At 38.9% G+C, this 23,027-nt stretch overlaps 1 protein-coding gene across 1 annotated transcript in view; it reads left to right on the forward strand.

Moving 5' to 3' along the window:
• Window positions 1-2,556: 2,556 nt before the first annotated feature.
• Window positions 2,557-23,027, forward strand: part of CELF6 (CUGBP Elav-like family member 6) — a 134,000-nt gene continuing 113,529 nt past the window's right edge. The window contains exon 1 of the mRNA XM_007478542.3: window positions 2,557-2,682. The gene's annotated coding sequence lies outside the window, so the exon portion shown is untranslated. The remainder of the gene's footprint in view (window positions 2,683-23,027) is intronic.

The following is a 23,027-nucleotide window of genomic DNA, read 5'->3' on the forward strand; positions in this document are numbered from 1 at the left end:
TGTCATCTTTAAGATCCCCTCCAATTCTAGTTTTTGTGATCCTGTGAAAATGAATTGAGTTGGAGGTGTCTCTCAGACCAGGAAACAGGAAGTAAGGGGGCAGTCAAAAGGGAGCAAGAATTTGAAATGGGAAAAAAAAGAAAATCCCCTTCTGGCTGGGGATGGGAAGTGATTCCTTACAGAAAAGCTAAAAAACTGAAGAATATAGAAACAAGTCAGAGCAAAAGAAAGACTTTTTACCAATCAGAGAGATATCCAGGAGGGACCAAAAATATAACAACTATACAGTCAGCACCTTACCTACTGAAGTCTAGTTAGTAAATAACTTTGGGATCAGAAAGGGGTGGGGGTGGAAGGAAGTGAAGGGAATAAGCATTTAAACATCACCTATTATGTACCAGACACTATTTATATGATTTTTTCCAACTATTATCTCATTTGATGCTATGAAATGTAATCAGGATACAGCTCTACTAGTATGACAGTATGGCCTTGTGGCAAGCATGCCAGATTTGGAATCAAGTTTGATTCCAGGCAAGTCAATGTGGATGCTTGAGCCCCTGTTTACCCCATTTGCTTTAAAAAAAAAAAAAAGGACATATTTTATTCAGGCCTGAGTCTTCTGTAACTTTCTTGTGTAGTCTTTTTTGCTTTTCCATTTTTTTTAACCTTAGTTTCTAAGCACATTTTTTTCTTTTAGATCTTTAAGAAGCTTGTGAGTTTTGGCCCCAGGGAAGCAGATTTTTCTACTTATTGGTTCTAAATGGCAAGTTAGAAAGGGAATGCCTTGATGACCGTGTCATCTCTGAAGCCTGAAAAGGCCCAAGAGGGCTAGGGGAAAAAAATGTTTATGTGTATGTAGTAATTTAAATTTTACAAAATAGAATATACATCTGGCCTCATGTAATTTTCAAGACAATCCTGGAAGAAAGATAGCTATAGATAAAATTATCCCCATTTTACAGAATAGGATAATGAGGCCCAGAGAGTTTAAGATATGTCTATGAACAGAAGAGGAAGTCTAACAGAGCTTTTCCTAACTTTAATACTAAAATTCTTCCATTATATAAAGTCCTGAGAGGGGAATTAAGAGCCACAGAATTTGGAGTCTTTTCCTATCTGTATGTTCATTTAAGGCACAAGAGACCAGGAAAGTTGAGTTTAAGAAGGAAAACATAGGGAGTTGGTTCTTTTAATTAGAATTAAAATGACTAGATTCATCTTTCCATGATCTTGCAGACCTTGACCACTCCCAGATACTCCCCAATGAAAGTATTCTTTCCCTTCCTAATTTGCCTATAATATTTTTCTTGGCTTTTTCCTTTTATTCCCACCATTCCCGTTTATAATAAATAGATAAGCACCGATGCATCGCTCATCTATAATTACAAATTCTTCCTCTCCTTCCACCAAAGAAAGGCAAACTTCTTGAGGAAAGAGATTGTATCTTTAGGGTTGAATTCAGCTCTTTGATTTGCCTATTTTTAAAAAGCAATGACCACTTATGCCAGAATGGGGATTTTGAGTCCAAGGTCCAACACCTGAAGGTGTCTATGTACATGGGATGGAATGGCTTATCTCTAGTAGTTCTGGGATCTCTTGGGATCTGAAGCCACAGAATGTTCATTACCTTTTTTTTTTAACCCTTACCTTAAATCTTAGAATCAATATTATATATTGGTTCCAAGGAAGAAGAGCAGTAAGGGCTAGGTAATGGAGGTTAAGTGACTTGCCCAGGGTCACTCAGCTAGGAAGCATCTGCATCCACCTTTGAACCCAGGATCTCCCAATCTCTAGGCCTGGCTCTCAATCCATTGAGCCACCTAGCTGTTTCCTCCCCATCTCGTCTACACACACACACACACACACACACACACACACACACACACACACCCTGTCTCTGCCTTTCTGTACCTCTCTGTGTCTCCCTATATGAGCCTCTGTGTCCATCTTTGTCTCTCTGTCTTTTATCTCTTCCTCTCTATCTCTCTGTCTCTATCTCTGTCTCTGTCTCTGTCTCTCCTCGCTGCAGAAGTGAGGTCTGAATTGTGGAGAGTTTCAAAGCTGGTCCCCTCCCCCTCACCACTCCATTTGCCAGCGTCTGAAGCTGTCAGAGAAAGGAGCATGTCGGGAAGAAGGCCTCAAAAATGAGGAAAAAAAGGGATGTAGGGAGGGATTAAAAATGAATATAGAAAAGAAAGGTGCTAGGAGGGGGTGAAGGCACTCTGATGCTGAAGGGGGAGGGGAGTGCTCTGAGAGATAAGAGGTGAGCACATTCTGGGGGTGAGAGAGATACTCTGGAAGGTGAGGGTGTGCTCCGAAAGGTGAAAGGTTGGGAATTAAGGAAAGGGGGTGGCGAGGACGCTCGGAGGACACGGGGTTTTCATCCAGAAGGAAGGGGTGCTCTAGAGAGATTGGGAGTTGAGGGGTGCTGGAGGGTGAGAGGCTTGCTCAAAAGGGGTACTGTGTGAGGGATAATTCGAGGTGGACACCGAGGGTGTCCACTAGGGTGTAGTCCCCCCCCTCCGCCCGCCTCCATTTAGCCCTGCCCACGGCCACGACGTAGTTCTCTGCTCCCCTCTGCCTTCGCCCCTGCAGCAGCAGCAGCTTTCCAGGTAGTAGTGCTCCGTCCTCCACTCCGGCTCAGTCCCAAGCCAGCTCCTGGGAGGATCGCCCAGGTAGGTAAGACGGGGCTGGTGGGGGAAGGGGCGCGACCACCTGGCACCCGAAGAAAGGGGAGAGGATGGGCCCGGGGAGGGAAGACCCGGTGACTGGCTACAGGTGGGTGTGGTTGTGGCCCCGCCCCAGCGCCTTCATTGGCTGGTACCCCAGTGTTCTAAGAGGGGAGGGGTCTTTTGCTTGGCTGTTTGAGTCCCCGAGTCCACAAAGCGAAATGTCTCCTGCGTCAAACTGCCCCCACCCATTTTCCCACTCCCTTCCGGGCTCAATCTTCAACCCCCAAACCTGGCACTCATTCCAGGGGTCCAGCCCCTCCCCCTTTTCGCCCGGGATCGGAGATGGGGTGGGAAAAGGGGGAGGGGAGCGAAGGGGCTAGTCCTTCGGCCAATAGCGCCCTTTGGGGAATTAGAGGCAAAAGGTTTCTGGGCTGAGGTCTTGGACTCCGGCCTTACCAAGGAAAGGGGATGATGCTGAGTGACTGAGCCGGAACCTCCGGCCCCAGGGGCTCTTTCTCTCAGATTGGGAACTGCAGCAGGTGGCCTCTGCCTGCTAAAGGATGGGGAGGGGCTTGGAGGGACTTAGAAGATCCTCCTGGGTAGGCGGATGATGGACCTTGTTAAGCTGATGTGGCCTCAGTCCCTTCCCCATGATGGCGAGCAAGGCCTGTTTGCTTATATGGCTCTGTGGGTATCTCTGGATGTATTTGTGTGTGTGTGTGTGTGTGTTTGCAGAAGATTAAGACCCTTCTCAGTTTTCGTGAGAGAGCAAGGCGAGGGGCCTTGCCTCTTTATATTTAAGCTTTTCTTGGTAGTAGGGATTGTATTGTATTTGAATATCCAGTGACTGGCATATAGTAGGCGCTTAATAAATGCTTGTTGATTGATTCAAAGTAACCAGGAAAGATATGGAAATGAGATGTTCCACATTTGGCAATCATTTCCTCAGTCCCTATGGAGCTGTCCCCTTTCTAAGTTCATCCCCTGTGGGCCACTTGGGTGAATGGATGCCGGCCCTATAGCCCTATGGCCAGGCAGAAGGCCAGAGCTGTTGGCTGGCTGGCTGCCTGGTCCAGCCCGGGGACCCTGAAGCTGTAGAAAGAGAAAGGCAGCAGGCCAAGCACAAGCCTGCTCCTGTTGCATAACCTGACTGGTATAGTGTCTCTGGGTATGTCTCCATGGGTGTTTGGGGGGTTAAGGGGACATCAAAGGAAATTAGAAAATCCAGAGTCAAAGAAAATGATAATGTTTGTCTAAAATTCTATTATTTTCTCCAGACCCTCATATGTCAAAAATGAGATTAAAGGCATAATCACCAAACCTTGAAAGAAGGGGCACAGGAAAATCTTGGTGTAGAACAGCAAGGATCAGGATCACTCAACTAAAGTTCAGTGCAAGTTGCCTTTGAGGTTGCAGTGAATAACTGGTACTTTGTGTAAATTAAATTATGTTTTCCGTATAAAATCACTAGCCTACCCCTGCCTTGGAAACCCTTTAAGGTCAGACAAACCCAGAAAAAGCAGTTTTGTTTGTTTGTTTCCAGGAAAGCACTCCTTTCGGAGGAGAAACATTTTCCCAGCAGCCCCCATGGCCTCCCAGCTGGGGAGGTAACCCCCAAACATGAGGCATAAGAGCAAAGCAGTGGCACAGGAACACAACTGTAAATCTTGACATGGTCACACATTAATACACATGGACACAAGTCCCACATGTGGCTCCCACCACAGAGACCCAAGGAAGCTGATTGTAACAAAGTGGAAAAAAAATCCATGAACATGACATTTCCCTACCCTAGCTGGATGTAGAAGGAGATTCTGTTGATTAATAATAACATTTATACATCACTAAGACTTACGAAGCATTTCACATAGATTTCTTTATTTGATCCTCAAAATTCTTTGAAGAGACTCATGTAGATATTATTATTCCCAATTCACAGATAGGAAATTAATCAAACAGGCAGAAAATAGGGGTGCCATCTTGTATCTATCATTGATCTATATAGACCAAGTCCTTAAAAGTCAAAGGGGCCCTAAAAGGGAAAGAAAGAAAAAAAGGGGAAGAAAACTGTTCCTGGTCTGAAGGATTCATATGAAATATATGTTAGAACTCGAGATCCTAGGAGTGGGATTTGAAGGAAACTGAAGAAACCAGAAGCTGACCTAGTCCAGGACTGCCTGCAGGAGGTGAGTCTCCTAAGCAGTATGGAAGGAGAAAGGCAGGATTAGAAATGGTTAAACTATGCTGGGAATATCCATTCCTAGAATCCCAGAGTCAGAGGTAGAAGTGGGTGAATTGTATATATTGGCTTCTCTTAGTTAAAACAGAATCTTATTGGGACAGTTAGATCTCAATGGATAGAGAGCCAGGCCTGGAGGCAAGAGATCCTGGGTTCAAATTTGGTCTCGGACACTTCCTAGCTATGTGATCCTGGGCAAGTTATTTAACCCCTGTTGCCTAGCCCTTACCACTCATCTATCTTAGAACTAATACTTAGTATTGATTCTAAGACAGAAAGTAAGGGTTTAAAAAGAGAGAGAGAGAGAGAGAGAGAAACCAGAATCTTTTTACAGTGGAGGAAGAAACATGAGGTTGTGGCAGCCAAAATCTTGATCAGAGCTGGTAAATCTACTGAGGAAAATGAATTGATTTTTCATAACTGAAACTGTCTTGAAATTTTCCATCTGTTATACTATCTTCTCTTTCTCTGTAGCAGCCCAAATAGGTCTGTCAATAAGCTAGTCTTGTGGGTGGGCTCCCAGACTATAACTCCCAGAACTGTCCCTTCTTCCCCTTCCCTTCCTGGCTACCCACAAATCCCTTCTATCTATCATCAAGACCTTCAGTTCTTTCTCCCCCACCACACTAACTCTAAACACAACTCCCAATAACCTATGTAAGACCTCAGTGGACCCAGGTACCCTACTAAAATTAGTGTCTGGCTAAAATTCTGACTTAAACAATTCTTCAGCATTTTACAAGAACAAAATCCATTGTACCTCTCTTCTCCTGGGACCAATAGCCTAGAGTAGAAGAGGAGGCCCCCAAGCACAGACCCTCTGACTACAGGGACTGCCAAGTGCCCAACCTACCACCTGGAGACAGGGAGATACTGTGATCTCAGGAGCAACAGGCAGCATCTGTTCCCATCTGCCCAATTTACATGGGGAGCCTTATTGACTAAAAAGGAAGTCTTGGACTCAAACCAAGTGCTGGATCAGCCATCTGCCCAGAGCACAGAGCCTAAAGCTAGAAACAGACATAGAAAGGACAGAGTCAACAAAATCCCCTATAGACTGAGAAGTATCCATTACATGTAAGCATACAGGTATTCAGCTGTAAATGAACCTATTCTAGGCCAGAATTCATTCTAACACTCCTCTATCATGTCTCCTAGCTGAGTTAGTAATTATAATTGCTGGGTAATTTCCCATATCACATGATTCCACTTGGAACCCATAAAAGAATAACTTTAAAACAGTAACCATAATAATAACTGCAGTTTCATATTTCATTTGAACCTCACGAAAACTCAATGAAGAAGATAGGTGCTACAGATTTTTTTTTTGGTCTCCAAAGATCTATAATTTCATTAATATAGGGAACTCTCTGTGAGGAAACCCCCTCTAACCAAAACAGACTGGTCTGCTTGGAAACTTATAGTCTTCAAGAGATATGTAGAGGACTTAGAGGTTTTGTGATTTGACCAGAGTTACTTAACCTATGCCAGAGGCAAGACTTAAACTCGGGTCTTCCTGATTTTAAAGTCTATTCTATACCATCAGATTACCTCTCTATTGATGTTATTTTTCCTATTTCACAATTAGGCATCCTGGTCTAGTACATAGAGGGCTACCTTGAAGTCAGGAAGACCTAGGTCCAAATCCTGAATCTAACACTGGGAAGGTGACCCTGAGGAAGTCACTTCACCTCTAAATGCTTCAAATAACTCTCTAAGACTGTAACTGGTATAGCAGTTACTAACCTATATTGGATAGAAGGATCTCTCTAAAACAATGAATCATAGGTCCTATCCAAAAAAGTGTTTACAGATAATGAATAGGGTCAGAAAAGATAAGTGATTTGTCTGTGATCACAGTAAATAGCACAGGTGAAATTCAGCCTAGATCTCCTCTAATTCAAAGTCCTAAGAAAGAGATATATGACTTTGGGATAAGTGAAACTTTTATGAGTAAAAAGTAGGAAAAGATGGAAACCATTTTTACTTCCCCAGCCAACCAGGTCCATCCCAAAGAGTTCAGAATTCCTTTGTCTTCTAATATACTTACATACTCACAAAAGTACTCACAACATAGACTATCCTCTAACCTACTTTAGTGTGATGTTGTTGTCCAACTCTTTGTGACCCCATTTGGAGTTTTCTTGTCAAAGATACTGGAATGGTTAGTCATTTCCTTCTCCAGTTCATTTTACAGATGAAGAAACTGAGGCAAACAAGGTTAAGTGACTTGCCCAGAGTCATAAAACTCATAAATGTCTGAGATCAGATTTGAACTCAGGAAAATGAATCTACCTGTCTTCAGGTCCAACATTCTTATTTCCCAGAAAGAAATGTTAAGGGCATAATTGGGAAAATAAATGGAAGGAATTGTGGGATCCCAAACCAAAAGATGTGAAATGATCTCTGACCATTTTAGATAGATTTCTTGGGAATGAGATTAAGTCTTCACAATTTGGTGGTTAAGATGTTTGACAGTGTATTCTAAGCCTATGGTACAAAATAAAACAAGGTTCTGAAACTATTAAATAGTTAGAAAGGGAAGGGATATCTTGAAGAGCTAAAAGGGTTCTATAAGAACAGGGAGAAATCAGGGACACAAAGATAGATGGCCTGAGAAATCTGTGTTGCCCATCCTCTGGATTTTAACATTACATCTGGGCCCTGGAAGCATTTTTGATGTTGATATTATGGTCCCTGGTTGGGGATGGGAGGGGTAGTGCCAAAAAGGAAGAATGGAACCTTAGAATTTTGTTTGGTAGGTGTTCTCCCTGCCTCAGGACCCTGAAAACTAGGAAGCACAACTAAGTATTAGCAGGGTCAGCAGCAGTGTATTTCCATAATTTAGGATGAAATATTTAACAAGTTAAAGTTTAATAAAGCTTAATTGGAGTGAAATGAAAAAATAATGGCTCTAATTTCCCCAGAAGTAATTGAGTTCAGACTGATACCTTTTTCACCCTGGGGTGAGGGGACATAGACAGCCCCAAGGAGCCCTAGTTTTCTGTATTTCAGGGTTTAGACAGGCGACATACAAATCGCCAAACCCCGAATCAACACTAAATCCATTTCCCTCCCCTCTTCCTTTCTCCTACCCTTGCCTAAGATTCATCTGTTCTATGAAGCTTTCCTGATTAAACTTATCCCATGGTTATCATTCATGAATTGCTATAGCATTTAGGGACAGAGCTTGGACCGCATTATCTCCTACTTGTTTTTATGTCCCCTGAAAATTGTTTTCTTGATGTTTCATGTTATTAAGTCTCAAGGGCAAAAAGTGTCTTCTTATCTTGTAATTTCTGACTCTATGAATCTCTCCTCCTGCCTGTTCCCAATTCAAGTGATCCTCTTGCCTCTACTTGAAAACCTCCAAGTATATGTGTTGGGGTAGGGGACCCACTATCTCTCAAAGTAACCCATTCATTACACTTTTGGACAACTCTGATTATTAGTACATTTTTCCTGACATCTAACCTTAAGTTGCCTCTCAGCAATTTCCATCCTTTATTTCTGGTTCTCTCCCTTCTGGGGCCAGTAGAAAAAGTCTTATTCCCTCCTTCATGGGAGAGCATTTCAAATAATTGAAGACATTTATTATAACCCTCCTTAATCTCTTCTTGAAGCTGAACATCCCCAACTCTTTCATCTGCTCCTCATATAACATTTGATAATCCCTTAGCCACTCTAGTCATCTTCTTTTGAATATATGTCACTTACAGTTAAGCAAATGTATATTTGACATTACATAATCAAGAATACAATGAAATAAGGTACTCCAAAGGCAAATGTAAATTATTTGGGGATTATTTATCATTTCATATTTCACTCCACCCTTTTTTCATTGGGAATTAGTTCTGCTAGAGTCTGAGCAAAGTGATATTTAAAGATTAATCTGAGAATAGATACTTGGGATGGATTGGAAGGCAAAATATGGGAGTCAATTAGTCCAGGCCAATTAGGAAACTACTATAAAAGTCCGGACAATGAGGGCCTAACCTAGAATAAGTCAATGATCAGTGGAATAGGGTGAGTGTGATAAAAGATGCAAGTAGAACTTCTAGTTTTTGGTAGAATGATGCTGACATCAGAAACAGAGGAACCAGGGTAGAGAACCAGTTTGGAGGGATGGAGAAAACTAGTCAAATTTGGGACAATGGCCAAGAGATTCCATAAAATTATTTCTATAAAGAAAGTGAAAAGAAAGCCAATGCCCACTGAGTTGGGCTAAAAGCTAACAATAAAAGTATTGGGTTTCATTTAGTTTTTTACTTTGTTGGTGTCAAGAAAAATTAAGGAAAAAGACCCACCCTGCCTAGAAGGAATAGGAATATGGCCATGGATGATGAAGACGGAAATATTTGACTCCAATTTTGCTTTATCTTCTGTCAAAGAATAATCATCAGACTTGGAAAGAATATAACAAAAATGCTTCATAAGCAATCAAAACTCAAGATAAGTAAAATGAAACTGAGACCACCTAGCTGCTCTCTGTGAGTACAAATAACCTGATCCAGAAAAACTACATTCCTGGGTAAGGAAACAGGTGATAGGTGTCATTGCTGAGAATAGGACAAGTTTCTGGGGCCTTTCAAAAAGGAAAAAATTTTTCCCTTCAAAAACTAGAGTCCTGTAAGCTTGATGATGATGGATTAAAAAAAAAACCCTACCTTTCCTCTTAGAATCAATACTTAGTGTTAATTTCAAGTTAAAAGAGTGGTAAGGACTAGGCAATTGTCATTAAATGACTTGACCAGGGTCACACAGCTTGGAAGTCATACAGATTTGAACCCAGGACCTCCCACCTCTAGGCCTGGCTGTCAATCCACTGAGTCATCTAGCTACCCCTCTAGAATTGGTTTTTAAAAGAACAGTTTGTAAGCAAGAAAGCAGGTGATTCCTAACAGCCAACTTGTGATTATTTAAAAATAAGAAATGCCATATACTCCAAGGAACTAAAAAGAAAGAAATGTCTTGTAATTGCCAAAATATTCACAGCAGTCCTTTTTTGTGGTAGTAAAAACTAGAGACAAAGTAGATGCCATTGTTTGATGAATGGTTAAATAAATAATAATACCTAAATATAATGGAATATTACTGTGCTGAAAGAAACAATGAATATGAAGAACTCAAAGAAGTATGGGAAGACTTACATGAACTGATGCAGAGTAAAATAAGCAGAACTAGGAAAATATATGCAATAATCACAATGAGGGAGGGAGACAAAAAAACAAACAACAATAACACTGGAATTCTATGCAATTATAACAACCAAGAAGCCTGAAGTTAGAAATTTGAGAAAATGCACTTCTTTCCCTTCTTTGAAGAAGAAGCCTGAATATGGAATATTGTAAATACTGTCAGACTGATGCATTGATTGGTTCTTCTGAGCCAATCTTTGTTATAAGGCATGGCTCCATGGCTGGAATAAAGGAAGTTATAGATTAAAAAATGAAGGTGATATAAAAATTCAAAGATATTATTTTGTACAACAATTAAAAAACAAGGCATACCAAATTATGTGCGTTGCCTTTTGGCAGAATTATGAATATCAGAGGACTGAATATATCTGGATTTAAAAAATCATTTTGACAAATTCTCTCCAAAGAATCTTATTGGAGAAGGTGGAAAGACTACGGACTGTGTGATAGTCAAATTAAAAGGACAAAGAACTGGTTGACACACAGGACCTAAAAAATGGTAGTTAATAGAACATTGTCAACTTGGAAAGATGTCTCAAGTGGAATACTTCAAGGATCTGTCCTTGACTTGAATAAAGTAAATATTTTTGTTAATGTCTTGGATAAAAATATACCACATTTATCAAATTTTTAATGCCACACAACTGGCAGAGAGAATTAATAAATCAAATGACAAAATTGAGTTCCAAGGAGAATGTAACATATTGGAACAATGGGCTAAACCTAAGAAGATGAAATTTAATAAGGAAAAATGGAAACTTCTGCATTTGGTTTTTTAAAAAATCTACTGCATGAGTACAAAATTGGGCAGGGGGGTCTGGTGGGGAAGGAGAGAGAGAAAAGAAGATATGACTAGAAGGCACTTCATGTGGAAAAAAAATGTCCAAGGTCTTCCATCGATTCGTTAATGCATCATGAGCCAACAGTATAACAGACTAAAAAGTTTGGACTTTTGTGAACGTGGGCCACATCAATCAAAATGCAGTTCTGAGCTAGGAAAGTGGTATTTCTCTTGTACTCTGTCTTGGGCAGACCCCATGTGGAATACTGTGTCAAGCTGAAGGTCCCACATTTTAGAAGGGATATTAACAAGCATGAAAAGAGAAAGGATAGGTACTACACCAGTGATCTTATTAGTGCAAGAAACATTAGGGTAAGGAAACATTTTCCACCAATGCAAGTCTTCTTTGCAATTTACAATCTCACACAATTGCCTCAAAAATTAAGAGATTAAAGTGAATTTTCCATGGTCATACAGCCAGGATATGTCAGAGGCATGACATGAGCCCAACTCTTCCTGACTAGCTTCATTTCCACCCCAAATGCCACTAAATATATTGTCTTTTAGTTGAAAAATAGAACATTTAGTTGTTTGCCAACACAATTTTAGACACTTTAGGAATAAATCTTCAAAAATTAAGGGATCACTTTTAAAAAATATTTTTCAATTTTCTTTCCTTTCCCTCTTCCCTTCCCCCTCCCAGAGCCAAAAAGCAATTCTACTAGGTTGTACAAATGTTAAAGGGATCACTTTTCAAGAATTCTCTTTGAACATTCCCAGAAAATGGCCATTGAACCACAATTTCAAGACCTCCAGTGAGGGAGAACCCTCTACTACTATCCAAAGCAGCCCATTCCATTTCATGGCAGCCATAACAATTAGGAAGTTGTTAAACCAGGCCTAATTTAGGGCAATCCAGTGGTTTAGCCACAGGATTGAAACATCATGAGACATTCTTAGACCATCTAACATTTAAGAAAAGGAAGTTTCTTTTACCAAGGATATTAAATTTTAGTTTAGGGAGCCACAACACCCCACACTTCCAGTTATTCCACCTGAGTTAAAAGATTATATCAAGGGGCATCTGGATAGCTCAGTGGATTGAGAGCCAGGCCTGGAGATGGGAGGTCCTAGGTTCAAATCTAGCCTCAGACACTTCACAGCTGTGTGACCCTGGGCAAGTTCCTCAGTCCCCATTCCCTAGCCCTTACCACTCTTCTGCCTTGGAACCAATATACAGTATTGATGGAAGGTAAGGGCTTTAAAAAAAAAAAAAGGTTGTATCAAGCTTAAGAATACTCTGATTCTTTGTGTCTGTACTTTTCTACCTAAGTAACCAGAAAACTGTATCAATTATATAAACCTTCATCCTCTAGAAGGAAGGAAGGAAGGAAACAATTATCTATTAAGCACACACAATGTGCCAGGCACTATACTAAGCCCTTTACAAATCTTATCTCTGTTTATCCTCTCAATAATCCTAGGAAGTAGATGATATTATTATCCACATTTTGTAACTGAGAAAACTGAGTCAGAGAGAGGTTAAATGATTTGCCTGGGGTCACGTAGGTAATAAAAGTTTGAGGCTAAATTTGAACTCAAGTCTTCCTGGCTCCAGAACTATCCCTCTATCCACTGTGCCATCAAACTGCCTCCAGACAATGGACTAAGTAAAACTTCAGGATGGTTTCACTATCTTTGAGAGGGGGGAGGGGGGAGATGTAGCTTTAGGCTGCATGAGGTTACTGTTGCTTCCCTGACAGAAGTTTTTGTTGAGTTGTTATTTCTGATATTAAGCCTAAATCAGCCTCTGCTGCTTCCATCCATTGCACCTTCTCATGCCAAGCAGAACAGATCAAATCTCTCTTTATATAAAATGTCTTCAAATACTTAAATCCAGCAATTATATCTCCTCTTCTCATGGGTAAACACCATTTCCAAGAATCAGTCCTTCTATAGCAGGAGCCTCTGTTCCCTTCAACATTCTGCTTGCCCTTTTCTGGCTACGGGCCAGCTCATTAGAACATCCTCCCTAAAATGTGGCACCCAGAGCTGGGTATAGCATTCTAGATATGATCTTCCTGGAAGAGAGAACAGTGGAACCATCATCTCCTTCATTCTGTTTACTACATTTTTCGGAATCCAACCTAAGGTTACATTAGCTTTGAGGCTGTCATATCATCCTATTGCTTTGTACAGACCTTAGAATCAACTGGAACCCCCCAAGTATTTTTCACTTGAACTATTATCTAGATCTCCAATCCTATACTTAAGCGATTTTTTAAATCTACATATAAGACTTTACCTTTGTCCCCTGTTAGATTTCATTTTATTCATTTTAGCCCATTGCTCTAGACTGTCAGGATATATTTGGATCCTGATTTTGTCATCCAATGTGTTAGCTATCTCTTTCCATTCTGTGTCATATGGAAGTTTGATAAGTATTCCCCCCAAAATGAAAAATATCACAGATGGCATTCTTACCCAAAAAAGGCAACTGAAAAGACGTCGGCAACCACAAACCCATATGCTGACTTTTTCATCCCTAAATTTTTATGCCAATTACCTTATGCATATGAAAGATAGTCTTGATGAAAATATAAGAAGGGAACAGAGAGGCTTTTCACATATGATTTCCCATAGCAGATCACATCTTTGCAGTTACAAAATTGATTGAGAGGTGTAGAGAACACAAGATATAGCTGCATTTTTTTTAACTACCAAAAAAAATGACTTGGTAAAGGAAAGTGTAGCCATAACAACTCACCTTTATTGAGTCATATTCTGTTTATATGACATTATCATAAAGTATTTCTTAATAGATGGAAACCTAGAGATCACCTTGTATGACAATCTCCTCTGATTATCAATATCAAATAAAGCATAAAACAGGAAAATATGCTTGCTAAAGATGTTTACTAGAGTCATGGAGAATACATGGAGTCTAAACAGAAGAATGATTCCAAATAGATAGTGAGGTGCTCCAGATGCTCCTGTTTGCAAATAACATGCTAATTGCAGCAAGCCTTAAAATACAACTGGGCCATTTCAATGACATTTATCATGACTCAAAAGATACCAACCTAGCAATCCACAATGAGATAAAAACAAGAGGATAAAGAATACATATGGTCCAGATTGTGAGATGTGGTTGGATGGGCAGGCCAATTCATCAGTCCATTAGCCTGTTTATCTTATAAGGCACTACAGAGGGACAACAGCTAGGTCAAGATTGAAGAAAAGGAGAGTGGGTTGTATCCCAGCTGGGAAATTATAAAATCTCAGAATAAGGAAGGATCTCATAACTAAATAAGAATCTCCTATACTACATACCAAACAAATGATTATCCATTCCTTGAATACCTCCAGTGAAGGGAACCCACTATTACCAAAGGCAGCTTGTTTTTACTTTTAGATAGTTCTAATTGTTAGGGTGCTTTGCTTTAAACTAAAATTAAATTGCCTCACTAACCTCCAGCCATTTCTCATATTTTTTTTCTTTAACCAAATAGAGCAAGTAATCTTTCTTCTATTTAACAGTCTTTCAGATATGTAAAGGCAACTGTCATCTTCCCTCATTTCCCAGTTTTCTTTTCTTTAGAGTAATTGATCATTATATGGAATAATCTCAAAATCCTTCACCATCTTGATTGCTTTCTTAAGAATACTCTTTAGCAGTGATGACAAATCTTTAAGAGATACAGAGTTACAGGCTCTGACCCCACCCCACCCAGCAGACCAAGTGTCATGCTCACCCTCCCCCAGACAGCGTGCCATGCCTTTTTTCCCAACTGAGTGCCAAGGATGCCCTTCCCCCCCCCTCACCATTTACCCCACACAGGGAAGGAAGAAAGTGCTCCCACTGGGCTGCTGAGTGAAGGGGTGGGTGAAGTGAGGAATGTCCTCAGAGAGTCTAGAGAGTGGGGAGAGGAGTGGCCCAAGTGCTCTGCTCCCCTCTAGCTTTGCCACCTGTGAGCCACCCACCTTACCCACATGTACTTCCATTAGACTGCTGGGCAGAGGAGCAAGTGTGTGTGATATGAAAAAATGTCATCAAGTTTGGTGGAGAGGGGAAAGGGAACAGCTCCACCCAAGTCCCTCTGCCTTTCTAGTAATGGCTGCATACCCACAGAGAACACTCTGTGTGCCACTTTTGGCACTCATGCCATAGGTTCACCATCACTGCTCTATAGTTTGTCAGTGTCTTCCTTGAACAACACCTAAAATTAAACACAATACTCCAGGAAAAATCTAACAAGGACAAAGTTTACCAGTTCTCTATTCTTGTTAGTCCTTAACACTATGCCACTAAACAGCCTAAGATCAAATTAGCTTTTATTAATTGCTATACTACACAGTTGACTCATATTAGACTTTTATTTAGTTCACTAATTATTCACCAAATATTTTCCAAATTGCTACTAGCCTTACCTATTTATCTTGTATTTGTGAAATTTTTCAACCCATGTGTAAGACTTGATATTTATTCCTCTAAAAGTTCATTTTATTTCATTTGACTAGCAACTAGGTGACACAGTAAAGTGGGAGAACAGGAGTATGGCAGACCTGAATTCAAATTCAGTCTCAGACACTTAGTGGCCCTGGGTAAGTCATTTAACCTCAGTTTGCTTCAGTTTCCTCATCTATAAAATAAGAATCTTAATATCACTTATCTTCCAGGGCAATTGCAAGGATCAAATGAGATAACTTGTAAGGTGCTTTGCAAATATTAAAGAACTACATCAATGACTGTCAACCAACTTGTTATTTATCCCTCCTAGCTTTATGTAATCTCTACATTTAATAAGCATGTCATCTCCACCTTTATCTTAAGCCATTGATAAAAATGTTAAAAAACAGAGGGCAAAGCCCAGATCTCTGGAACACTAGCACTGACTGAGTAGTCAACAAATTGTGAATGACTGCTTTTTAGGTGTAGCCATTCTCAAAGTTCTGGATCTCTCTAATCATGCTGTTATTGAGCTCTCTTCACATTTTACACAAGAATAACAAATTAGTTTTCCAATATCTAGATAAGCTATTATCTTTAGCATTTCCCTGACCTACCAGTTTAGTAAACCAATTAAAAATAAATAAATAAAGCTCCACAATGACCTGTTCTTAGTGATGCCATGCCGACTTTTTGTGATCATTTCTTTCTTTTCTAGGTGTTCATTAAACATATCTTTGATAATTTAGCTTATAATTTTGTCAGGAATTCAACTGAAACTCATAGTCTTATAATATGCAGACTCAATTCTCTCTTCTTTTCTTGAAATCAGTACATTTCCCTTCCTCTAATCTTCTCATCCCTTTCTTGTTCTCTACTGATACATCTATTTTTAATGTATTCAGAAACTGTTTTAGAAGTCAATCACTTGCCAATAAATATACCCATAGTATGTTATTAACATATCAATAGTACTGCTCTGGAGCAGATCAATCACTACAAGTTTTCAATTACTAGCTCCAGCTGGGGATCAATGGTTCCAAAGTTGAATAGGACAGGAACATAATTAGTTTATCAAATAACTGAAACTTCATTCAATATCAAAAAACTAAAACTACTGTGGCAAAGTTCTATCAAGCCACAACTTTAAAGATGTCACCATCAAAAACAATCCTGCTCTGATGGAATGGGATTGACAATTTTGTTATGGGAGGGCTCAGATGAGAAAGTGATAGTTGTTTTGGAATGGCAATCAGGCCAGTTATTTGGGTCCACAATATTGTTGTTTTCAGGGTTAATTTCCTTGGACTCCTATCCTATAGATATTGTTGTTCAGTTGTCTTGGACTTTTTGTGACCCTATGTGGGATTTTCTTGGCAAAAATTCTGGAGTGGCTTGCCATTTCCTTCTCCAGCTCATTTTATAGATGATGAACTGAGGCAAATAAAATTAAATGACTTGCCCACGATTGCACAACTGGTAAGTGTCTAAGGACAGATTTTAACTCAGATTTTTCTAAATCCAGGCCTTGCACTCTCCACTGTGCCACCTAACTTACCCATCTTATAGAGATACTTATAGCTTTTTTTTTAAACCCTTACCTTCCGTCTTGGAGTCAATACTGTGTATTGGCTCCAAGGCAGAAGAGTGGTAAGGGTTAGGCAATGGGGGTCAAGTGACTTGCCCAAGGTCACACAGCTGGGAAGTGTCTGAGGCCAGATTTGAACCTAGGACCTCCCGTCTCTAGGCCTGGCTCTCAATCCACTGAGCTACCCAGCTGCTCCCACCTATAGCTTTTAATACCAAGCTAATCCATCCTGTTGGCTATCATTCTGCTTCCTCCAAATAATCTTAAAAGTTCTAAGACTGTCATACTGACCTCTTTTACAAACTTTGTCCAAATAGGATATGAACTGGAAGTCAAATTCTCTCTTGTGTTGGTCTAGGAGCATGATGAAATGAGTTGGAGCCCTCCTGCTTTGGGAACAAGAAACACTAAGAGCAGTAAGATGCCAGGGGGACATCAGTTAAAAGAACTTAGATAAAACTAGATCAATTATCTATCCCACCTTGATCTAGTTTGCAAGCTAAGTGTTAGGATGTCAAAGTGTTATATCAATAAAGGATAAAGGAGACAATTCCATGCCAAGCCTAATAGCAGTGGTTCATGCTAAAGAATAAAGAGAATTTTTGGTGTGAGTTACAGGAGTTCTAAATTTCATAACCTAGCTTTACCTAGACTTGGGAAGGCATCCTTTGCTAAGGAATGGAAGACTTATTTTTGTAATTTAGTGTAAAAAAATTAGGTTTTGGCAATACAAAGATAAAACAATAGCCCCTACCTTTAAGGAACTTTCACCATACTTTTTAATTTAATAAAAGGATGATCTTGTTTAGCTTGAAAAAAGGCAAATAAATAAAACTATGGGTTTTAGTCTACCATTTCAATTCTTTGCATATTTATTATGCAGCTATCATATACAAATGACATTTCTTCACTGGAGGAAGAAAGTAAGTTTTAACCCTAGATTTTTTGAAACAACATGGACCATTGTATTTGACCTAAATCCTGATTTCTTTCAGTTTTGCCTTCCATTACATTGTCTTAATCATTGTGTGAGAAACAACATGGCACTGTTTGGAAATCAGATCTCATAGAGTTAGGATGACCTAGGCCAGTGATGGTGAACCTTTTCCTGTTTGTGTGCTTTTGTCCTGCTCCCCCCCAACCCCCCCAGCCCCCCCCAACCGCATACCATCCCCCTCACCCCAGACAGGGGAAAGAGGAAGCACTCTCATTGGGCTGTTGGGCAGGGGAAGGGGGGTGAAGTGAGGAATGCCTGCAGAGAGGGGGAGGAGAGTGACCCGAGTGTTCTGTTCCCCTCCATCTCTGCCACATGTGGGCCATATACCTTAACCCAGACAGGGGAGGGAGGAAGCTCTCCCACTGGGTGCTGGGCAGAGGGACAAGTGAAGTAAAAAAATGTACTTGGGCATGTTGGAGATGGGGAAGGGAGCAGCTCAGCCCAAATTCCTCTGACTTTCTAGTAACAAACTCTGGCGTGAAAGGGTGTACATGCCCACAGAGAGGACTCTATGTGCCCTCTCTGGCACTGGTGCCATAGGTTCACCATCATGGATCTAAGTTCTTCCTCTAAGTCACTTAATCTCTCAACTCTCTAGGTAACCCTTGGATTCTGAAAGTTACAGATCAATTATATAGTTGGTAAAGGCAATTTCCTTACTGAGAGATCCCTGTCCAATAAAATAAAAATCCTGTTGTTTTTTTTTTAATTGCTGTTTATGTTGTTCATTTTCCTCACTCTGTGTTAGTTCAAAGAAGTTTTCCCATTTTATTCTCTGAATTCCCTGTATTTGTCATTCTTTATAGTACAGTGTTATTATTATAGTGTACTTAGATAACATGTCATATTAAATGGATTACTAGACTTGGAATCAGGAAGACCCAAATTAAATTGCCTACTTTCACATTTATAACCTATATGATATTATAGCCAAATCACTTGACCTTTCTTATCCTCATTGCCCTCCTCTGTAAAATAAGGATTTAGAAAAACTATATCGCCTATCTCAGGGACCTTTGTGAAATTCAAATGAAATAATTCATCTAAAGTTCTTGCAAATCTTAACTTTCTATATAAATATATAAATTTATTTGTAAATGTAAATGATCATTATTCACATACTGCAAATTATTTACTTATTCTTTAATAATTAACCACAAAATTCATTTCCAGATTTTTACTATGAAAAATAATGCTGCAATGAGTATTTTGGTACATTTAGAAACTTTCTGTCATTGACTTGCTTTTAAACACAATAGGAGAGTCCTTGGCTCAAAAGACAGCTAGAATTTAATATTTTTTCTCACAAAATTCCAAATGATTTTTGAGAACAGTTGGACCAATTCACAGCTCTACTAACAGTATATTAGAGTGCCTTACTTCCCACAGCTTCTCCAACATTTACAATTTTCATATTTTTACCATATTTTCCAACTGGATAGGTGTGAAATAATATCTCAAAATTATTTTAATTTTCATTTATCTTATTATTGGTGCTTTGGGAATATTTTTAAATGGATGTTATAGTTTTCATTTCTTTTTCTTGAAAACTCTTTGTATCCTTTGACCACTTATCTATTGGGGAATGACTCTTAAAATTTGTATCAATTTCCTATAGATTTTGAATGTCAAATATCAGAGGTGTCTGATGTAAAGATTTTTTTCCTAAATCAATATTTTTCTTTTTATTATGCACACATTGATTTTATTCAATTTAACTTTACATAATCAAAATTACATCTTTGTCTTTTATAATCTCCTTTATCCCTTCTATGGTTATACTTTTCTCCCCTAACAGTACTTGTGAAAGATATGGATTTCCATTCTGTTCTCATTTTTATAATATGACCTTTTATATTTAGATCTTTATCTGTTTGAAATGTATCATGATACATGGAATAAAGTATTAATGTAAACCTATTTTCTACTAAACTGTCATCTGGTTTTCCCAGTAATTCTTCCCCAATATTTTATTTTATTGACTTTACCAAAAACTAGTCTATTTTACTCATTTGCTTCAAGCTACCACTTATCTAGTCTATTTCACTGATCCACTTTTTTTTAGAATATTTTCCCATGGTTACATGATTCATGTTCTCTCCCTCTCCTCTTCCCTCCCCCCTCCTGGAGCTGACAAGCAATTCCACTGGTTTATACATGTCTTCTTACTAAAAACGTTTTTCATAATATTTGTATTTGTAATAGAGTAATCTTTTAAAAACCACAACCCCAAATCATATACAGATATAACTGAGTGATAAATCATATATTTTTCTTTTGCATTTCTACCCCTATAGTTCTTCCTCTAGAAGTGGATAGCATTCTTTTTCATAAGGTTCACGGGATTATTTTTGACCATTGCATTGCTATTAATAGCAGAGTCGATTACATTTGATGGTTCCACAGTGTTTCACTTTCTGTGTGCAATGTTCTCCTGGTTCTGCTCATCTCACTCCACATCAGTTCATTGAGGTCTTTCCAGTTCAATTGGAAATCAAGCAGTTCATCGTTCCTTATAGCACAATAGTATTCCATCATCATCATATACCAATTTGTTCAGCCATTTCCCAATCAAGGGACATGCCCTCATTTTCCAATATTTTACCACCATAAAAAGTGCAACTATAAATATTTTTTACAAACATATTTTTAATCTCTTTCGGGTACAAACCCAGTAATAGTATAGCTGGGTCAAAGGGCATGAAATCTTTTAAAGCACTTTGGGCATAATTCCAAATTGCCTTACAGAATGGTTGGATCAATTCACAACTCTACCAGCAATGCATTAGTGTCCCAATTTTGCCACATCTTCTCCAATATTTATTATTTTCTTTTACTATCATATTGGCCAATCTGCTAGGTGCAAGGTGGTACCTCAGAGTTGTTTTGATTTGCATTTCTCAAATGAGGAGGATTTAGAACACTTTTTCATGTGCTTATTGTTTTTATTTCTTCATCTGAAAATTGCCTATTATATCCCTTGACCATTTGTCAATTGGGGAATGGCTTGATTACTTGTAAATTTGACATAGTTCCTTATATATTTGGGAATTAGACCATTGTCAGAAAATTTTGTTATAAATTTATTTCCAATTTGTTGCTTCCCTTCTAATTTTGGTTGCATTTGGTTTTGTTTATATAAAACCTTTTTAATTTAACAGAATCAAAATTATTCATTTTATGTCTTGTAATGTTCTTTGTCTCTTGCTTGGTCTTAAATTCCCTTCTTTCCCATAGATCTGACAGGTACACTATTCTATGTTCACCTAATTTATTTATTATTTCATTCTTTATATTTAAGTCATTTATCCATTTTGAATTTATCTCGATGTAAGGTGTGAGATGTTCCACTTTTATTTTTTTAAACCATTCCCCAATAACTGGTAACATATAGATCAGTAGCTCTTGAAATAGAGAAAAGGGAAACTGGCGATGACTGCTGTCCTCTGGCTTGTGACTAGAGAGAGCTGCTAAGGGAAACTGAAGCTGCTTATTTGTAATGGAGGTAGGAATGAGAAATGCTGAGGGATGCTTCCACACAGGGATGCTGGTACACAGGGGAACTGCTCTGGGGAATGCTCTGGGGTTTGCCTACTGATCCCTACTGATGGCTGATGGATCAGTATATCTTTCTAACCTCCTCCCCCCCCCCTTCACTCCCTCTCTTCTCCAACCCTCTCTTCCCAATTCTTCTTGAAACCTTTGGCTTCTTCCCTCCCCCCTGAGTGAAATATAAAATACTCTAATTTTCTTTCTCAAGTAAGGGGTTTATTGTGATAACAGGATGGGAAACTGAGGTGGAAGGGATTAGGATGTCCCTAATCTAAATGAGGATTATGAGGGTTTGGGAAGTCACAAGTGTGACAGAGGGACAGTCAGAGATGGAGGACAACAGCTTTTAAAATCTTCTTCTTCACAAAATCAGCAAGGTCTCTCAGCTTCAAACCCAGAGAAAAACAAAGTTCAAAGTCTCTCAGTTTCTCCTGGCCAGCTCAACTCTCAAATACACCACCAACTCAAAAACCAAGTTTCTCCTTTGTTTCTTTTCAACTTCAACTGTCCAAAGCCAGAGAACCCCAAAACCTAGTCAGCCCCACCAGGGTCTTTCAGCTAGGTTTTTTCAACCTCCAGAGAGAGTGACTCCAAGTCCAGTCCCCTCCCCCTGGTCAGCTCAACTGCCAACTCCTGGGAACATTCTGTTTTGGAAACTCCTTTTTTTGATTGACAGATAAATCTCCTGGTTAGGTCCCCAGTTTCTTGCATCTTGGTTTACAAGCTCTCTCTCTCTCTCTCTCTCTCTCTCTCTCTCTCTCTCTCTCTAGCCTCTACCACACTCTATAATATAATTTGAGGTCTAGTAAGGTTAAATTCCTCCTTTATGACTATTTTATTCCATTGTTTCCCTGGAATTCTTGAACTTATTCCCTCTCCTATGGATTTTGTTTTTATTTCATGGTTCTATAAAATATTCTCTTGAGAGTTTGATTGAGATAGTACTAGATCTGAATATTAATTTATATAGTATCATATTTATTATATTAGCATGCTCTGGGCCATAAACATTAAAGATCTTTCATTTTATTTCTATAAGCTTTGGTTAGAAACAACATTTCTATAAAACCTATATGCCTTGGTAAATTAACTCAGAGGTATTTTGCATTTACTCTATAGTTATTTTCAAAGGAAATTATTTTTTCCTCCCAACTCTTGTTGACATATACTGAAATTCTAATTCATTTTGTAGTGTCCTGATATTTTGCTAAAGCTATTAACTATTCCTATTAGTTTCTATTTTGATGTAGGATTTTCCAGATAAACCAGCATATCATCTAAAAATAGTAATAAAAATGTCTCCCCACTTTGCTAATGTTTATTCCCTTAATTTATTTCACTTGTCGTATTACTATAGTTATTGTTAGAACCAGGTCAAATAATAGTTGAAAGGGAGCATTATTCTTTCAACCATGAACCTAACAGGACAACTTCTAGCAATTTTGCATTATAAATAATGCTAGTTTTTGTTTTTAAATAAGTACTTTTATTATACTAAGGAAAGATTTTTTATTCTTATGAATGAATTATGTATTTTGTTGAATGTT

This window comes from Monodelphis domestica, chromosome 1 (assembly GCF_027887165.1).
Source record: "Monodelphis domestica isolate mMonDom1 chromosome 1, mMonDom1.pri, whole genome shotgun sequence".
Taxonomy (NCBI): domain Eukaryota; kingdom Metazoa; phylum Chordata; class Mammalia; order Didelphimorphia; family Didelphidae; genus Monodelphis; species Monodelphis domestica.